The sequence below is a fragment of the Zonotrichia albicollis genome, chromosome 7 (assembly GCF_047830755.1).
Source record: "Zonotrichia albicollis isolate bZonAlb1 chromosome 7, bZonAlb1.hap1, whole genome shotgun sequence".
NCBI lineage: Eukaryota > Metazoa > Chordata > Aves > Passeriformes > Passerellidae > Zonotrichia > Zonotrichia albicollis.
In genome coordinates, this window is record NC_133825.1 from 47,158,375 (window position 1) to 47,178,240 (window position 19,866).

Below are 19,866 nucleotides of genomic sequence, written 5' to 3' on the forward strand. Positions count from 1 at the left end.
GAGGGACTATAAACACCATTTTTCTTCCTTGATGTACCAAGTGAAGTGCCTGACAGGTACTGCATTAGGGAGCAGAAACACTCTGTGCTTTTCAGGCTGTTACAAAAGAAGGAAAAGCAAACCCAGGCAGGGTGTGCAGCTGGCTGGTGACAGCTCACGTGTGAGCCAGGAAACAGCTGCACAGGAATGGGGCAGTGACACTTGGGCTGGTGACACTCAGCTTCAGGCCCAGCTGACTTGTTGTGCTGCTCCCACCTGGTTTGGCTTTTGCACTCTCCCTTCTGGAGTTATTTGTTGGTTTTTACCAGCTTATGGCTGAGTAGATCTGTGTGGAACTGCCAAGGACACAGCCACCTTCTCTTTCACTGCTCTGCACCCCTGCCATTCCACACAGGGAAGGATCAAGGGACAAGCCTGGAGTCCTCCTGGTCCTTCACATCCCGCTCCATGCCCAAACCTCCTGGAACCCTGGATACTGAAAGTTTCTGTGCTGAAAAACACAAAACCCTCAAGAGAACACCACATCTGACCCAAGGCCATGAAGAAGGCTTCCAAAATTAAATAATAGAAAAAAAAAAAAAAAACAACACATAACCATCAAGAGAAATACACACAGTCACTCCTCTGCCACTGGAGTAAGGGGTTTCCAGGGAGCAGCACTGGAAACAGGTCCTGCTTGCATTGACATTTCTACAGCACATCTTCCCCTCCTTGGAAAACCTGCTCAAAAAGAGGCTACACACATGTAAAGCTGCTGCTTGGCTGAAATTGTGAGGAAAAAAAGATGACAGGCCAAGAAACCTTTATAAAATAAACCCTTATACAATAAACCCTTATAAAGTTATAATATATTGTAATTAAGAAAGAGTTGGCTTCTGATTGTAATGGTGTGAACTGTAGCACCTGTATTGTCTCACCCTTCACATGAGACTAAAAATGGAGTAAAAGTTTTTAAAACACCTCTCAGTTGCTCCATCTCTAGGTCAGAAAAAGGGCATAATCCAACAGCAAACAGAATTTTTGATGGGCCTATCACTGTAAAGTTTGAGCTTTAATTGCATTGGGCAAGTCTTTCAGCTTGTCTTGGCACCAAGTCACAAAGAAGGAGTCTAAGTAACTGTGTCAGGTAGTGATGAAATGATAACAAAAGTCTCCAATGACCAGCAATGCAGAATAGTACTTTATTCTTAAGGGGAAAACATGGAAGCTTTGTGCAAAATCATCAGTTAGGGCTTTGAATCTCAGACAAATCTGTGTTCAGTGCTAAAGGGTGGGAAAGCAGCACTCCAGAGATGTGGTGGTGCTGCTGCTCCTCTTGCTGGTTATCACCTCTGCAGATTTTCCTGGCAGGGAACAGCAGAGGGGATGAGCAGAGCTCCAGAGCCTGTGCTGGAGCCATCTCTCAGCATGGGAGAAGCCTCAGAGCCCTGAGCTCCCAGACCTGCCAAGTGCCCCAGTGCTCCCCATAGGAGCCCCCTTTGCAGCACAAACCTATAATAAATTAGGTGAAAGATGGATTGGTGCACCTAATGAAACCCCAGCTCTGGAAATCCCAGGGCAGGCCATGGGCCGACTGCTGAATGGTTCAGTGGGATCACAGGGACTGACTCCAGAGCCCACAGACAGGCACAGAGTACAAGCTTCATTTCTGGCAGCAATTCTGTTAATCCAGGTAAATATTTAATAAAATGAGCAAGAGAGAATGATATTTTCTGAAATGCATTTCTCTCCTTACATGGGGAAAAAAAGGATGGAGATTAAAAGGCCACCTACTAATGCTAAATCTTTACTAAGTCCTCTTTTGCCTGTGGCAAAAAAACATTCATTCAGGGTGGGAAAGCAGAGCAAAAGGAAGGAAATATCCAGTGCAAACAAGACACCAAACACTTCCAATTTAAATGCCCAGCTGGTTTCCGGCCATTTTTGTGGCCACAGATCAACTGTGGAAAAATATCCATGAGAAATCAGTCTCTTCTTTCTTCCTTTTCCCTACCTATGAGTGTGTTCATAACTCTGTGTTTCCAGAAAGTGCTGGTGAGTTTCACAGCTGAATAAACTCAGGAGTCCCCTTAAAATGCTCTTCCCTGGGCTCAGAGTGCCCCAGCTGCCATGGACACCACGGTCCCAAAGCATTTCCTATCTTTTCCCATCTCCCTTCTCTTCCATGGATCCATCTCTCTTCTAGCCACAAAAAGCCCAGTTTGCTCTGATCACCAAAACCTGGCTGAGAATCATCCAGGGACAAGGACTTGGGCTGGGAGAGTTCATCTTTTTTTGGATTATATTGGACATGTTTTCTCTTTTCTGCCTCTGGTTCATCATTGTTCATGGGAGGGGAGCGTGTGATCCCTTTGTAGTCTTTAGATAGCCAAAGCTGGACACACAGTAGGCAATCCACCCTGGATTCACTCCCAGCCCACAGCAGGGGCTTTGCAAGCCAGTTTTATCTCAGAAAATAAGGGATTCATGCTTGACCTTCTCATGGCAGACAGAGTTCAAATATGAATCTCTCTGCAGATGAAGATAAAGACTTCCTTTAAACTGCTCTAAAGGACACATCCTCCTGCTAGAATTTTCCCAGTAGGAGCAGGGGACTTGCCAATAGAAAATCTCCTTGCCAAGCTTCTTTTTAGTGACTGAAAAAAACAGATTTAGCCATTCTCCATTAATGCAGACCAGTAATTAAAACCATGTGACTCAAGTGTGATTACAAAAACAAGGAGAGCTGTGCTAAGCTTTTATACTTTCTGACAGCAGAATCCTCCACTGAATCACGGGAATAACCATCCTCCTGCAACGCTGGGAGTTAAATGGGAAGGCTTCAAAACCAGAGACAATGAGCCAACAGGATGGGTTTATTTTGGATGAGCTGTGTCTCTGACTCTCTCCAGGAACCACCTGGAGTGATGCTGCCCAAGCTCAGGTGGTGCTGCTGGACAGACAGACAAAGGATGTGACCCCCACTGGGCTCAGCTGTCCAGCCTCTAACCCACAGAGGGAACAGAACAACTGCAAATCACCATCTTTTCCTTCAAATGAGTTTTTCTTTTGGGCAGGAAAAGTCTTCAAAGTTTTGTTTTGGCTTCCTCTTTCATTAAAAAGAAAAAAAAAATGCAGGCAGATGGGAGCATGTGTGAGAGTACTAAAAGGGCTCTCCTGCATGTTTGGAAAAGAGACTCTTCCAAACCTCAGACCACCCTTTCTTTGGGAATATATACTTTTTAAAAAGAGTTAATTATAGTTTTATCTCAGAAAATAAGGGATTCTTGCCTGACCTTCTTGTGGCAGCTAGAGCACACACGTGAAGCTTGCTGAAGATTTAGACAAAGACTCAGTTTACACAGGTGGAGCCCAATGCTCAGCCTAAACCCTGCTGAACTTTCAATGGCTCTGACACCCCCAGCCTCCCCCTGTAAAAGCAAGCCTTGGGTGTCTGCCTGCACACAGGACAGGGAAGTGGGGCTCTTCCAGGAAATTCTGTGTTTTCATTCCTCAAAAAAAACCCCAACAACTGCCTTCAGCTGATTTTTGCCCCCTGCACCTCAAGCGCCACCACCAGTGACAACCTGCCACGTGCCCAGCCTTGCACTGGGGCTGCCACCTAAACACCCAAACACATCCCCCTGACCGGGAATGACAAGAACAAACACTGGAGTGTCATTTCCCCTGCACAAAAGCTCCTGTGCCTTCTTCCTTCCCAAAAAATGGAGCAGCCGTGCCTTTTTCAAACACAGCTCTCTTCATATGCAACTGCCTTCTGGATCCTGTGGTGTGGCTTCCCACATGTGGATTTTTTCCATTGTCCTTGGCAGCTAGAGGAGTCAAATGCCAAGTGTGGAAGATATTTTCTATAGCCACAGCATCTGGCTTCCTGGCTGGTTGCTGTGTCAGTCGTGCTGTTGACTGTGGAGCTACCTCTGTTCCTGTTTGGTGTTTGAGTTGCCTCATCCCCATATGCTGTTTTCCTTTCTCACTTTTCAACTGCTTTGAACATTTTTCCAGAAATCAATATTTCCTTGCATAATTTCCATATGGGTTCAAGATGAGAGATTTCCCTGGAATGGTTTTTCTCCTCATGTTGGGAAGGTTCTGGAGAAATCCTCCAAGTTCATCCACGGTCACATTTATGATATTGCTGAGAGTTTTCCCATGGCTTTATGACAGATGGTATTTGCTCTAAAAACAACCATATTTTCTGTTAGCTCAGTGCTGCTCTGTACTGGTGGTTGTCTCCTTTGGAAAATTAAAATGATGTGCCCTCCACCCCAAATCACTTTTTATCTAAAACATCTGGAGTGTTGTTTTGTAGGAAATTTATTTATTTGGTTTGTTCTGATTACCAGGGGCTACAATAGGCTGGTCCTCAATGGGAGATTAGACAGAGTTTTCATTAAACTGTGGGACACATCCTAGACAGGAGAGATGCATAAAGCTATTGACAGTAAAACTACTTTGTTTCACTGCAGCAACCAAGGATCAGTAGGATAAGACTCAGCAATTTTGGTGGGGTTTAGTTGTTAATAAGTTGTATAAAACCAGATTCTCAGCAGCTATAAATCAATATATCTTTATTGAGTCAAATGTAGCAGCCCAACCAGCCCAGAATCCAGCCAACTGCTTTCTCATCTGTTTGAAAAATATGGGAAGAAAATGCTGTGAGTAAAGAAAAGAGGGGGAAAAAGTATTTTGACAACATTGAAGTTCTGCTACCTGATGAGCAGTTCAAAGGCTGCCATTTTTTACCCACAAAGGAAAGCTGTCCTGCTGCTGCTGAGCTCAGCACTGCAGAGGGCACACAGCAAAAGCCAATTCCCCCCCTGCTCCTGATTAAAATGAACATTTCTGCTCCTCTGCTAAAAAAGCAGCTGCACTCATGACACCAGGAGCACTGCCAAGCCAAAATATGCAGTGAAGAGGGGGAAAGATGGGCAGATAGTGACAGGACAAGGGGGAATAACTTTAAATCAAAGGAGGAGAGATTTAGATTAGAAATTGGGAAGAAATTCTTTCCTGTGAGGGTGGTGAGGCCCTGGGACTGGGTGCCCAGAGAAGCTGTGGCTGCCCCATCCCTGAAGTCTCCATGACCTAAAAGAAATCAATAAGCAGCTGTTAGACACCACAGCTCTTCAGCAGACAGGAATGAGCACACGTGAACTGAGGACGTTAAATTAATTAATAAAAATCGCAGTATCTTGTTAATTATGCCCTAAGCCATGTATACTCCACGAATCAGTAGCTTTACAAAGCTGCACAACTCTTCAGCATTGCAATCAATCTTTTCTGGTTTATACTACAACAGGGAAAATTCTTTTTGAGGGATTTTTTTTCTTAGGTTGTCTTTTTTTTTTTTTTTTTACATTATGTGGTTATGGGTTACAATACCTAGGAAATTAAGGTTTATGCTACAATGTCAATGTTACTTTAACTATAGAGTAGAAGATTGTACAATCTCAGAAGACCATCTGGCAAGAAATTGTTTTTCAAAGACATAAAAGCCAACAGATAGCACTGTTCATCAGCTTCACACCATCAGAAACCATCGGGTTTATCTTTGTCCAGAGACCATCCGTGTCATCAGTCACATAATTTAGAGTGAGAAATATATAAAGATTCTGTTCAGTGGCAATTACAGTTATAAAGACCAATAGAGAAATCATTTGCTGTGCTGTCAGCTCAGGGATTACAGATTTCATGCGAGGTTTTAGTGACCTTAGGGCATTGGAAGTGATATCCCTCTCAGCACAGCAGATTGAAAAGTATTGATGAGAGAGTCAAGATGAGAGAACAGCAGCTTGCAAAGACATTCCTCTGCCTCTGCCCATTTACTGCTACATTAATCTTCCCCTGATCTATTAAATTCCATTTTCTTGAACATTTATTCTGGGGACATGTAGGAAACAAAGTGAACCTATATCATCACGTCGGCTGGCACCCTAGAAGGACTCCAAAGCCATGAACCCAAAGGGACAGGAAATATGTCACTTGGCAGAGCAGGATATGAGCTTTCCACAAATAAATGAGTGAGATTGTGACTTCCTTTTCTCCCAGTGGCATTGGCATCAAGGCCCTTAACTACAACTGAAAGCATTTTCATTTTGCCAAGTTACAGAAGCACACCACAAGCAATATTATCTTCACAGCAAAAATGATCCTGCACAGCCTGAGTGAGGGGGTATATTGACTTTATTGGGGTCAGGAGTCCACCTGCTTGTAGCTACTCTGTACAATGTTTATTCACATGAAATACTGAGCAAGGCACTCCAAATCAGGTGGACTCCCCATCCCTGGAAGTGTTCCAGGCCAGAACAACCTGAGATTGTGGGAGGTGCCCCTGCCCGTGACAGGGGGTGGAATGAGATGATCTCTAAGGTCCCTTCCAACCCTCCCCTCTCTGCAAGGGTGCGCTGCAAAGATCTTCAGACAGAAAGTAAAAGGTACCGAAAAAGTAAGGCAGACCATAAGCAGTGCTTTACAAACACTGAAGGAGTGGTGCCAACAGCTTCTTTCAAAGTTTTCTGAAGGAAAATCCAGGAGGGTGATGTTCAAGCAGACGCAGAGCGAGGAGTGTGGGTTTACCTGCTCTTGCACTGTAACTCTGATGGAAAATTAATTCACAGCTTTAGAACTGCATCTTCAATATCAATTTGTGAAGAGATATTAGTTCTCTTGAAGAGATTCAGTCTGATTCAGTGGTCATAAGTTTTTACTCCTTAATGCCCCTCCAAATGTGCTCCTCAAGGCAGCGAGTCGCCTGCCTTGCTGAGATGCTGAGCTGTGACCATGAGAGTCCCAGCAGGACTCAAGGACTTTCCTTTCTGCACCTTGGGGAAGACTTTATCATGTCCCTGTCTGGAGGAACAGAAACTCCTCTTCTGATCCTCATTACAGCCCCCAAATTTGTGTGTGAGCTGTTCAGTCTGCACAGCTGCATTTCAGAGCAGAACCACTTCTTCACCAAGCTGCAGATGAGCTTACACTCCCTGAGTCACCAAAACTTCTGTGATGAAGCATTAGCAGAGGGAAAGGTGAAAATAAATACTTGAAAATAAAACAGCCTTTCAGCTGGTTAGATTCTTTGGAATTTCATATTTAACAAAATGAAAATCTTATTTAATGTCTTCTTCAGCAGTGCTCAATGCTCAGAATAGTTCATAACTTTGTTGCTCACAAACCCCACTGAATGTTAAGGGGATGGAAGGAGGGGTAAATTTGACAATGCTGGGTTAATGGCTGGACTTCATGATTTTTAAAAGCTTCTTCTAGCCTAAATGATTCTGATTCTATCCTTGCTGAGTTTCACTGGCCACCCCTGGCCCCATCCAACTCTCCAGCTGCACATCTGCAGCCCATTGGAGCAGCATCTTCACTCTGAGCCTCAGGGAAAATTGTTCTAATTCAAGCCAATGTCACTGATAAAAGGATGAAGTAAAACCCTGCAGTGTCCATAATCAAACTGGGATGACTTTGAAGGTGCCACAGGTGCAAATGGCAGCAGCCTCAAGCCCTCACCTCTGACTGCAGGTGTGCATGGGAAAGGGTGGATGGACACAGCATTTAGAGAACAAGAGGTACCTGCACTCAGCTAAAGTACTCAGTTAACCACATTTACCTGGCTGTGCATCCAATTTATTTTTCTCCCTTTGTGCTGCCTGATTTGTATTCCCCAGAAATAGTCACTCTTTAGGATTTAGAAAATAATCTGCATGTTCTGGAGAAAATCACATTTTCTTTTTCATCTCTTTGTCTCCCTTGCTGTCAAAATCTTATTTTATGCCTTCCTCTTGCAATCCATTTTAACAATGGCAGTGGCACAGGAAATATTTCTCTGTGCTTGATGAACTGAGGGACACTTGCTTATATAACTGGGGGACAATGATTATGTCTGAGTCTTTGTGAAAGATTTGAAAGCATAAGGGGAAAATGCTGTATCCCAGCAGCATCTCACTTATCCTCACATAAAGAAAACAGCTCAGCAAACCAAAGTGTCTCATCCATATTCAAAATTAAAATCAAATAAAACAACACCTCAACAGAGTAAGACCAGCCTGCCAAGGCCGCCTTACCCAGGATTATCCACTCTCCAAGTGGTGTTGTACTCAATTTTCTTTATTCCAGTTAGGAAAGACAAAAAATGACTTCTCACCAGTATGATATTGGGTTAATGGATGTCTCAAAGCCCCTGGCTGGGATTCCTCCTGATCTTTCACAATGTTTTTGGTGTAACACTCATATCTGTGCCAGAAGCAATGGGTCTAGCTGATGAAATACAACCCAAAAATGAAATGCAGCCTTTCACAATGTGACATGTACCTCAAAATCATTAAACTAAGCAACAAAAGCACATGGCCTAAATCCATTCTCCATTATTTCCACACATAATTGTGTTTATCCTCAGCAACCAGCCTGTACAATGCACCTAGCAGAAAGAAAAACGGAGAAATGTCCATCATACATCACAAATGGAAGGGAGTTTGTATTTCTACAATTTTGACTTACAATTCTCTCACTGCAGCTCTTCAGCTCACAAAGTTGTCAGCAGATTCCACCACTGGCAGCAGTCATGATGCTGAGGAAGTTCCAGGGAAAGGATGTGCATAACCAGCCCGATTTTTTCACTATTTACTGCATTTTTCTAAGAGCCTGAGAAGGAGAGAGATTCCAGGAATATTCTTGTGCAGTGAAATTACAGGGCTGGTCCTTGTTAAGGGTAGTGATGGCAGTGGTGAATGAGCACTGACTGTTGTTACCTCTTATAATTTAAAAGATAGTTATTGCAAATAAATAATTCATGAGCTTGGAATCTCTTCCCCTGAGTTGAGATGCATAGCACAGGAACATTGCTGTGATTGCCTTCAGTGTGCTGCCTTATTGTTCTGAAACAGCATAATGATCCCTCTTAAAACATCAGTTTATACAACCCACACCCACCAGGATTGGGGAGGATTTGTGGAAATGAACCTCTCACAGCTCCTGTGCCCCACCAGCACCTCAGACCTCAGTCAGTGCTATCTGTTAGAACCAGGAAATAGAATTTGGGTTTTTAGACCGAAATCATGTTCCTGCATCACCTCAAAGGCTGCTGCATGTCCTCTGCTGGCTTTCCAAAGGCAATGGGTTATTGATCGACGCTGATCAGGCAAATGTGCCTCCTGATGAATATGCAAACACAACATCAGGAGTGCTCTGAGCATCTCAATGTTTTTACAATGTTAGGCTGTGTTCCTCAGCCCAATATTCTGGGCTTTTTTTAAAATGGCTCTCTTCGCAATCCCAGTTAAAATGCATTAATTTATACTCCACAAAACGTCCAAGAAATCACCCGAAGTTCCTCAAAAATGTCATGGCAGCCCTGAAGCCTTGCTCTGCCCCTGCTCTTCTTGCCAGATCTCTCCTTCAAAGAACACACATCAGTGAGCCTGGATGATGCCTTATTGCAGGGGATTGGGAAATTCAGCATCCCTTCGTCTTCCTGCATGAAAACCTCTGCTGAACAGACAAAATCCAAGGGTCACCTTATTCCACTCTTAAACTTCTGGTCATGTGAGGGCTTCTCTGGACAGCTCTACCTTCTTTTCTCAGAGTTTCTTATTAAGGGACAGGGTTTTCATGGCTCACAGCAGTGGCATTCAGTGATGCTTCAGACTTGTACTTGATTCTTTGGAAAGTGGCTCCTCTCTATATAATGGAGAATATTCTCTGACCAAAAGGACTTTTTGCTATGGGGAAGTATCAGAGAGAACTAGGAAGAACTATGGAACTTAAAGCACAGACTGTATTCACTGACAGAGCCCTGAGACAGCACTCCCAACATGCTCCCTGTAGCTTGTTCAACACACAGGGAATTTTGGATAAGTAGGATTTCTATTAGTGTTTCAATTAGGAATAGATGTAAAGTCAGGCAACATTAAAAGCAGTTTCCCAGCCGTTTCAGCAAAATAATTTCTTTGTAAGTAAAGTGAATGTAACATCAAAACAGCTGTGAAAGTGATTTTATTGAGTCACTGGGCAGATATATATCATTTATCCTTTAATTATTATGAAACTTTGTAGATTTTCATAACAAATAACACGTGACAGCAGGATATTTATGGATTCCTACATATTGCTGTGAAATAACTCTTAGAGAGAGCTTTGTGGTGTGTGTGTACTGTGGAATTGTTATGTCTTTATTTTGGTACTTTGCAGTCTTAAATCTCTAAGGCATCCCCTCATTCACCACCACGCCTGGCAGGCTCTTTGCATTCATGTCAAGGGAGGCTGTCAGGGAGCAGACACAAATCCTAACACGTGTCTTCCCTGAAAGAATTGACTTTTGCTGTGTTTCTTATTGCTCTTCTCCCTGAAGGGTAGTAGAAGCCTTTTAGATTGAAAACAACATCGTTGTGCCATGTGTGGAGAAAGCAGAGCTGGCTTCAAAAGTGACTTCAGTGCAAACTGTGCCTCTGTTTAGGTGACAACAACAGCTTCCTTATAAGCTCTGTGTGCGAGGGACTAGAGATGAGAGTCTGATTTCCACAGTAGTTAAACTGTGCCAGTCATAGCCCAAAACAAGCAGCTCAAAGCAGCAAGGATATCACAGTCACATTTTCTGGAAAAATCCCTTCGCCCTGTGTTCTTCTCCTGGGAAGCTGAGAAGCCTCAGAGAAAAAGGAAAACAATATTATCTGATTTGCTTCTCCTGTGTTTTGCTCATGTGGAATGTGTTTGGAGATTCTTTACCCACAGATGATTGTTTCATTGGTTTCATGTGAATTGTTTTCACTCATTGGCCAATTAGTGCCAAGCTGTGTCAGGACTCTGGAAAGAGTCACAAGTTTTCATTATTATCTTTTTAGTATTCAGTAAGTATCCTTTCTGTATTCTTTAGTATAGTTTAGTTTAGTATTCTTAATATAATACAATATCATAAAATAATAAATTAGCCTTTTAAGAACATGGAGTCAGATTCATCATTCCTTCCTTCGTCTGGGAACCCAAAAATACAATACAAGGACAAACCCCCTTGGTTTTGGCAGTGATATTTGGTGGGGGCACGTTCAGAAAGTCATAAAATGGTCTCAGTTCATGGGATTTTAAAACTCATCTCACTTCCACCCTCTGCCATGGGCAGGGACACCTTCCATTAGATCAGGCTGCTCCAAGCCTTGTCCAGGTTTTCCTAGGAAGTTCCCAAGGAGAGAGGGTGGCAGGTGAAGCCACCATTGGTTTCTGTGGCTATGCCAGGACCAAATTCCTATCCTTCCCTGGGGCGTTAGGAGAGCTCCATCTCACCACAAGTAGTGATATGAGGGTCTCAAGGACTCTGCAGGTCAAGCACAGCTCTGCTGCGGCATTCACATTCTCTGAACATGATCCCTTCACCCAGGATTTTTCTCCTGGGAAGCTGAGAGGCTTCAGAAAAAAGAAAAACAATTCTTATCTCATTTGCTTCTCCTGTGTTGTGCTCATGGGGAATGTGTTTGGAGATTGTTTACCCACAGGTGGGATTCTGGTGTGAGTTATTTTGACTCTTTGCCAATCAGGGCCAAGCTGTGTCAGGACTCTGGAAAGAGTCAGGAGTTTTCATTATTATCTTTTTAGCATTCTGTAAGTATCCTTTCTGTATTCTTTAGTATAGTATAGTATTCTTTAATATAAAAGAGTATTATAAAGTAATAAATTAGCCTTCTGATAAGATAAAGTCAGATGCATCATTCTCTCCCATCATAGGGTTGCCTGCATTTACAATACTCTGCTGCTTTTAAAGAAAAGAGCTCTCCAGCATTTCTGCTCCCTGATCTGAGGGGTCATGAGACTGATGTGCCTCATTTGTATCCATGTCGTTTTGATGTTAAGAGTTTGGAAGAGGCTGCTGTCAGTGCTCCTGGAAAAATGGGAAAATATGGGACCCTGGAGAAAAAGTAGATGGGAAGTTAAAAATAAACTTGTGATAAGATTGCAGTGTGAAAGGTATCATGTTGTTCTTTGATGGTCTGAGAACTGACTGAAACTTGTAAAGAAATTTCTGTGACTAATTCTTCAGGAGCTCTTCAAAATGAAGCTGTCCTTTGTTGCTGTAATTTACTTAATATTACTTTTTATTCACTTCTTAGTGTCACAGCCTCCAGTGGGAATATTTTCCATTAGAAACTTGGTATTAATTGACTGTGGATATTCTTTAACTGTTCCTAATGAGATACCCATTCACTAAAGCTTTCATGACCATCAAGCATTCAGCTAAGAGAAGAGTCCTGTGAAATGACACCAGTATTATTTAGTCAAAATAATTACTGACACTGCAGGAGAACACTGGAATGTCAGTAATTGTTTGGACTAAATAAACCACACTGTGTGAGGCACAATGTCCTGTTAATAATAAAAACATTATTCCTGATAAAATGTTATGTGTCGATCTCCTGATTGTTATCCATGATGTTTCTTTTCCAGTAAAACTAGAGACATACAGCTCCAGCTCTGGGTCAGAAAAAAAATCAGGAAAAAAGAAAAAGAAAAAAAAGTCTCACTTCCTTTTTAGCCGGCTGTATGTTTCCTAGAAATCTTAAGAAAGTAATTTTGATGCTGTGGTAATTCTCTTTATTTACAATGACTAGGTAAAAGAGACCAGAAGAGGAGGCCATGAAGATTCTTCAAAGGATGAAGCATCTCTGCTACAAGGGCAGACTGGGAAGTGTTCACCTGGAAAAGGATCCAGGGACACCTCAGAGCCCCTTGCAGTGCCCAGAGGGGCTCCAAGAGAGCTCAAGAGGGGCTTTGGACAAGGGCTTTGAAAACTTTTGTCACTGGCCTAAACCTGATCCCATCATCGGAGTACTGGCAGCAAAGATCAAACCAAGCATTTTTTTAACATCTAAGTCTCTTCTTGACTGCTCACATTTTTACCTGGCCTCATCACCCATGAGCAACAATTCTGTTCACAACTGATTACACAGCTGTGCCAGCCCTGAGCAGAATGAGTGGGTTTTGAAGAGATCAAGCAACAATTGATAGATCAGGACTGGGAATAAATCCTCTTTTATCTAGAAAAACTGTAATGAAAATAATTGGAAAAATGTATTTTATTACTTTCCCAGAGGAGATGATTAGGAAACCTGAAGGCAAAGGCTGCTCTATAGAATGAATGATTTGAATTTTAACTGTAAATGCTGAGACCCAAATGAAAAACCATTTTAGACAGCAGGAGAGAGTTTGCCCATTTTTTTAAGTGTTTTTATTATTTGTAGTAAATGCATTTGCATAATTTGTACATCCAAAGTATCCCAACTGGGACTAATTATCCACTGTGTTAGACAGCATACAAACACACAACAGAGCCAACCTCTGATCTGGGAGCCACAATCCAGTGCTCAGTTTCAGCAAACAACACTTGATAAGCCAAAATGTTCATTCTCCTTTCTCTTTTTGCCCCCATTTATTAAAAAGGGCTCTTAGCCAAACCCTCAGTGGCCCTTTCAGAAGGCAGAAGAACAAGGAAATACTGTGCCCTGGTTAGTGCAGAGGGCTGGGCTTTGCAAATCAAAGCCAAGTCTCCATGCTCTGGAGCAGACTTCATGTGTGATAAGAAGCAGTTCAGCTCCTCTGTGCCTCCAAAATCCTATTTGTAAAAGGGTATCAGCACTCTCCACCCTCTCAGGGGCAGGCTGAAAGAGAAGGCATGGACATTTGCAGAGAAATTCCTAGAAAAATTTAAGATACTAATCTTTTAGGATTTTGTCACCCTGGGACTAGGTCGGGTGGTCACTGGGTGCAGTTTTGTTTCCTCACGAAAACAAAATTTTAAAACAAAATTTAGCAGCATAATTTATGTTTTCCAGTACTAAAACTCAGGACTTGCAAGCTTGGTTGTGTTTCTCCAGCAAACTTTGCTGCTCCTGATAATATCCCTGTTTATAAATGCCTGCTCCTGCACAGTGCAACTCCACTGCCTTCAACCTGACCCACCCTCATAAAACCAGGGCTGCTGCTCACATCCAACTCAACATCATAAGCTGAGCCATCAAGAGGAAAATGCCAGCTAAAAAACTTGTGGAGTTCCAGCTTCTGGGAGGCTGCAGCATTCCATGTTCCAACTGCTTGTTGAGGGAGGAATGAAAAACAAGCCAATGAGGATTTTTATCAAATGCACCACCAGTTCTCTGGAATGGATTCGTCCTCTTTACCCACAGAGGGCAAAGCCTTACTGCAGGAACATTTTCATCCCTTACATGGCTTCCTGTTTTCTGCTTCTTATCTGGGGATGCCAATTTCATATCCTGGTTCTGAACAGACCTCCAGCATTGTAAAATGTGTCCTGTACTTCAGAACAGGGAATGGTCAGGGCCCCAAGGCTGCCACAGCTCCGGGAGGGTTTGGACACTGCTCTCAGGCACAGGGTGGGGATTCAAGAGTCCTATTCAAGAATCCTATTCAAGAGTTTATGAATGTAATAAATTAAATTTCTAGTCTGTTTGAAAATATCTACTGGAAAATGAAAGGTTATTCTTTGAGAGGTGCCCCACCAGTGAGGTGTTGTAAGGGAGGACAGAAGCCATGGGATGTGCAGCATCACTGCAATATTCACCTCTGCTGTGAGGTTATAGGGAGGGAGAACCTGCCCCCTGAATTAAGAGTGCCTTAATCACGTTTATCTGAGCTTCTGCTCCCTCCAGGCTCAGCAGGATTTGTAGCTCTGAGGGAAAGCTGACTCCTGGCAGGGCCACGTGCAGGGAGCCTGCTGTGAGAAGCCTCTCCTCTTCCTCAGGCAGGAGATGATCCCAGGAGACATCACCCAGCTCTGCCCTCACACAGGCACTGACATGTGGGGGTGTTGTTTGGGTGCTTTGGGCACATTTTAGAAGAAGCCAAACAGACTGGACTCCAAGACACTACAGCACTATCAATGCACTCAGATAATGCACAGAATGGGTAACAAACTGGGGGTGAGGGTAAAAGTGCATTTATTATTAACTGAAATAACAAAAGAACTGGTCTTTTCTTATAGAGAAGTCTCAATACCAGAAACAAAAAGAACTCCTCTCCCTAACAAAAAAAAAAAAAAAATTCGAAAAGTAGTTTACTAACTAAAATTGTAAGTTTTGTTTCTTTACAGTATCAGTAAGAAAAAGTTATTAAGCAAAGTGTTCTAAAAGTTTTGTTCTAATTTTTATAACTCTTAGTTACTCCTAATAAAATTTTCTTTATACCCTTTAAAGTTTTAAACCTACTTTACCTTTCTCCTAATCCCACCTCACAACAAGTAAATACACTAGAAATTAACCAACACTAAAACCACCACAGTCTTTCGTGCATTAACCAAAAATCTCAAAATTAACTGAAAACTCTTACCCCAAAGAAACAGAACTCAGCATGGTTTCCACAAAATCCCTCAGGAGAAGCTTATGTTCCCAGAGACAACGATACAGGCAATGCAAAAATCACCACTTTTGAATGACCCTCTCAGTATCCCTCACCTCTGCTCCATGACAGAGGTTTTTCTTCACCCAGATTTGAGTCCTTAAAAGCTCTGTTAACCCTGTTTCCTCACCTGGCAATATACCACCTGTGTTATATACACAGTGCCTCTTGATTTCTTTGGGATTCCTAAAGGAGAACAACAAACTTGAAATTGCAATTAATTTATCATGGACATATTATTTTCAGATTGCTTCACCACTGCCTCTGTAGCATTTGCAGCCCATCTTCAGCGAGGGCAAGGCTGACAGGAGCACGTCAATCTCTTTTTTTGCCCTGTGGGTCTGTAAATACCAACTACTCCCAAGCAGCTGGTGAGAAAGGAGTTGCAGTGTTGAGTCAGAACCTGCAAGCCCAGGCACTGAGCAGGAATGTTATAAATGTGTGCCATTATTGAGTTATGTGTGTTTGGCTGAGGGTAGGGTGGGGTACAGCTGGCTGCTGGGACTGGGGCTGTTGGATAGCACAGATTGTCTCTTTGGGAAGTAAGATGCAGAGAGAATTTGGCCAAGGCAGCTGCAGCACACAAACCACTCAAGGATTCTGTGAGATCCAGGAAGAGCAGTGTTTAGCACCAGGTAGCACTGAGCTCATCTGGTCATTTCTTAAAACACATTTGTAACACCCCACTCCAGACACTGAATTTTTATCATAAGGCTCCCCCCAGGAAAGGAAACCAAGAGACATGAGATCTGGGAAATGATAACAGAGGGTGCAACCACAGTGCATCCTAGGCCTGAGAGGATGCTGGGCTGAGTAATCTGTATACAAAGAAAAGAGAAAAGGTCATTTTGAGGGAAGATCTGCATGAAGGAAAAATGGTTTACAAGTAGTAGAAATAAATAGTCCTTGCAAAACACTGGAGGTGATACAAACCAGCTGGGATGAGCAGACAATGGGAAAAAAAGCAGATTTCCCTAGAGAGACCCAAGAAACCATCACCCCTCCCTGCCACCCTATCCCAACCCTGTGATTTACACACACCTCTAGCCCAGGAAAAAAAAATCTGCTGGGTTTTGTAAGTCTACAATAAAAGGCACGTTTTTCCTGCACTGAAGAAAAAGGTTTGTTTCAAAGCCTTTAAGCCTTATGTTGGGGTAAATTTTCCATAGGGCAAGCAATTCTAATCATATTTGGAATAAATTTGGTTTAAAAGAGGAGAAGTTTGGCCTGGGGAGTGTGCCAGGCAATGGAATCTGAGTCAGTGCAATGGACTGCTTTTGATGTCCTCTGCCTGGTTTAGGAACACCAACCATGTCCAACAAACAGTTCACTGCTTCATGACATGTCATCAGGTGGCTTCAAAGAGATCAACTTCCTAAGATAACAAAAAAGCCTGGGATATTCCTTCATCTTGTGTCTTTCATAGTTTTGGAAGAGCAGAAATCAAACACACAGAAATGTGCTTCTTTTGCTCTTGAGAAAGTTGGCACTGCTGGGTCTGAAGGTAGGAAATTCAATGCCAGCCACGTTCACTCAGAATTTTGGGATCTCCCAAGCAGAACTGCGCCATCCCTGCTGTGCCCAGGCAAAAACCTGCCATTAATTCATCTGTAAAAGCAGTCCCTAGATGCTACCCAGACATGGAAAACACGCCCAAAACTATTCCCAGATAAACTCAAGAATGTCTGAGGTGCCTCTGCCAAGGTTTTTAAGGATATAATTAGACAGACCTTTTAGAAATTAAAGGTGATGAAGTTGTAATGAATGAAATTTTCTTTTAAGTGAGGTTTAGAGAATGTAATGGATGAGGCACAGAAAGAGTCAGGGAAAGAAAAACATCCTGGGAAAGTTCAGTTGTCCTGGAGAAAGGATAAAATACAGAAGAACAGCACAACATTCACTCCAAATTTTCTTACAAAAAACATTCTTTCTTACATCTTCTTAAAAAATTTGCTGTTGCCATTTGCTGCACAGCAAAATGTTTTATTTATGCTCTGTATTTCCTAAAGGAAAACATTGGGAACTCCACAGAATGTCATTGGGAGGAATGATGTAATTGGATATAACATGAAGGATCACTGTTCCCATTGCTTTTACCTATGACTAAACTATTTAATCATGCCCATTACATCTGTGAAATGCAGATTTTAAAACAATTCCTGCCAACAACTCCTCAACCTTCACTATTTCTTTTTTTCCAGCCATGTAACCGTGTCAGACAGACTCAAAACACATTTTTATTAATCTGTGCATGAAAAAAACTGGTCACATCCAAACCTGGGTGTGTACTGCCAGAGTTATAAAGGCATGACTGCAAGGTGGCACATAAATCACACCACTGCATGCGAAAGCCCCCACTTTCAGCAGACCAGTAAATAGGTCAGCAGTAGTAAACGGGTCAGGAATTCAGGATTCGAGGGGAAAATGAGATTATATAGCAAAGGAGGAAAGCTTATCCCCATACCCGTGCAAGTATTGGATAGTATGTCTTCTTTCCATATTGTGGTGAGTTTTTGTATTATGAAGGGATGGATGATTGTTATTTTTCTTTTATGATTTATAATAATGATTATGCATTTTTTTTGTAAATACAGTGTGAGTTTTTAAAATCTTTGTGAGAGTGTTTATGGGCGCTATTAGATTTTAATTATTTGGTTGAAATATATCAGAAATTACAGATATTTGAGTGAGTATTTAGTATATTTAATATTAACTGTTTTACTATGATTTGTCAGACTGCAAGTTAGTCGTAGTTATTGTTGATATACTTTATTTAAAGAATATTAGGTGTTGAACTATACTTTTTAAGTGGTACTAAGAAAACCAACATGCAAGAAACACACAGTTCGGATTTCTCTAGTTCCACGTGAAAGAGGAGTGGGGTGAGGAATGGAATAAAGAACCTGTTTGAGGGTTTCTGTGCATGTCTCTCACATCAGGTGTGTATGATGGTATTACCACTTCATGTGAATAAATCTCTTTTCTCACAGAAGCTGTGGCCAGGATATGCGTGCCATCTGGGCATACAGATGCAGCTCCCCCTGCACATCCCAGCTGCCCAAAGAGGGAACAAAGCCACCTCCTTCAGGTCTCCTGGGACTGCTGGGACAATGATACCAAGTTCCACATGTGCAGTCCCATGAGATAAAATTGTATGAAAGCCAGAGTACACAAAAATGAGGGCAAGAGTTGACCTCCAAGAGTATGGAAACTCTTCATAAGTCTCCAAATTCAGTGTGCCTTAACAAAGTTCTTGACTGACATTAATAAATACAAGATCATTTATCAGCAAACTAACCTTTGGTAGTGACCACCACTGAGACTTGAATTTAATTCTCATCTGCTTCTTATTTATTCAAAACATTGTGCTAAATGTTAGCATCTCAGTACTAACCTCTTACATTTGCTATTTGTTTCATAAATACACAAACCTGTTCACTAAGACAAGACACAAACCCCAAATGGCTCCAAGGTCGTTCCAAGCAATTGTCCAACAGCAAGATCCCCTCCAAGCCTCCTTTTTTTGAGGCTGAGCCCTATATCCTCCTCAGCTGCTCATCATCAAATGTCTGCTCCAGATCATACCCCAGCTCCATTCCATTCCCTGACCATGCAGAAGGACCTCAATGGCTTTCTTACCGTAAGGGGCTCAAAACCAACTTGGGAATTCAAGGTGCCTCAGTAGCCCAAGCAGAGGGGGCTGAGAACTGCTCTGCTCCTGCTGCCCACACCAGTGCTGCTACAGGGCCAGATGCCAAAGGCCTGCTTGGCCACACGGGCACGTGCCACCTCACATTCAGGTGCTATCAACCACCACCCCCAGATCTTTTTCCACACATCAGCATTCCAGATGAAATTCCCCGTACACACACCATGGCCTGAGACTGCTGTGAGTCGGAGCTGAGTGCCTGACAGGGAAGGAGTAGACACTAGGACTGCGAAGGTTTTTACGTCCTTGGAGATGAGAATTCTGATGGGACATTGAACACATCCTGGTCTGAAACTTGCTTGGATATAAAAGTTGGCAGAGGAGATGACAAGAGTTGCGGCATGACACATCTTAATCGACATAACAAATCACAACACATCCTACAGGTGATGAAAAGGCAAGTCTGGCTCACAACCAGCTCCACAGGAGTTGCAACACTGAGAGCAGCACAAAAAAGTTGGACTTGTGCACCTGGAAGACTTGGTGTCAGCTATGGGCTGGGATCCAGGCATCTGATGTCCCACCTGTGTCCCCTGCCAGCACATGTTGCCACCAGCCTGCTCCCTGCAGAGCTGGGGCTCAGCAGCACAACAGGCCTCACCACTCCTACTCTGCCAAGCCTCACACAGCCCTGGCTCACACACATTCATTTCATCACAAACACAAAATTCACTCCCACAAGTAGTTAACCCCATCCCCTCCAAAGAAGCCAATACTGCATCACCACTTGGGATGGGCATGGCAGCACCATTACCCATCACCACACA